Below are 900 nucleotides of genomic sequence, written 5' to 3'. Positions count from 1 at the left end.
CGGGGGGGGGGGGGGGGGGGGTTCTATTCCGGCCAAAGCGTATTATGAAATGAGAGCACGCAGGAAGTCCTAAAAGTAACAACAACTCGGGGAAGACAAATTGTTATGGAACTTTATTATTTTACACGACTAAACCTCCAAAGTTGGGCCCCGGCTCTAATTTTTAGGGAGCGTTGGCTACCTCGCCCCCCTGTCCAGGCTTGTACTAACTACATGGAGCGAGCGGCCCGAGTCCTCTCCCTTAGGGATGTACCGATATAAAGCGCCATTTTCCTGCCCATACATCGGCGCATCCCTGGTTTCTTTGCTCCCCGCCGGGCGCTGCTCTGTGTCCCAGCCGGGAGGAGAGAAAGTGACAGCCGGCCGAGCGCTGTGAGAGGAGAGCGCTGTGAGAGGAGAGCGCTGTGAGCGCCCGGCGTCTCTCCACCCCGCACCGCTCAGCCTCCTATCACAGTCTGGCAGAGCGGTGTGGGGGCGGGGACAGGCCGCGCTGTCACAGGAGGCTGGGCTTTCCTCTCTACACCGCTCGATCAGCCTCCTGTGACCGCGTGTCAGAGAGGAGAGCGGGTGATCAGCGATCGCTGAGTATTTGTAGATAATTGAGGACAGAGTATGGGTACTATATCCTCAAATTATGAATGAATGGGAAGTGATCTACATCCTCATCTACATCACTTCCTGTCCATTCATGATTGTGGTTATAGTAACCATACTCTGTCCTCATGTTATGAATGATCAGGAACACTCAGTATAGAGCAGCGGTGCCCACAAGGTCGATCGCGTAGCGATCACTGGTAGATCGCCATGTCCTCTCCTCCCGCCGCTTCTCTGGATCCCCGCTGCTCTCCCCAGCGGGGATCCGAGAAGAAGTGAAGGAACCGGCGGCGGGGGAGGGCGGAG

The 900-nt window shown here is 56.3% G+C and overlaps 1 protein-coding gene across 1 annotated transcript in view; it reads right to left on the bottom strand.

The window, feature by feature from the left end:
* Positions 1-900, bottom strand: part of LOC108802334 (microtubule-associated serine/threonine-protein kinase 2-like) — an 83,331-nt gene that overhangs the window by 62,930 nt on the left and 19,501 nt on the right. The gene's annotated exons all lie outside the window — the stretch shown is intronic.

Source organism: Nanorana parkeri, unplaced genomic scaffold, assembly GCF_000935625.1.
Source record: "Nanorana parkeri isolate BGI_ZX_2015 unplaced genomic scaffold, ASM93562v1 scaffold2802, whole genome shotgun sequence".
NCBI lineage: Eukaryota > Metazoa > Chordata > Amphibia > Anura > Dicroglossidae > Nanorana > Nanorana parkeri.
The sequence above is the reverse complement of the archived record's forward strand: the minus strand, read 5'-3'. Positions and strand labels throughout refer to the sequence as shown.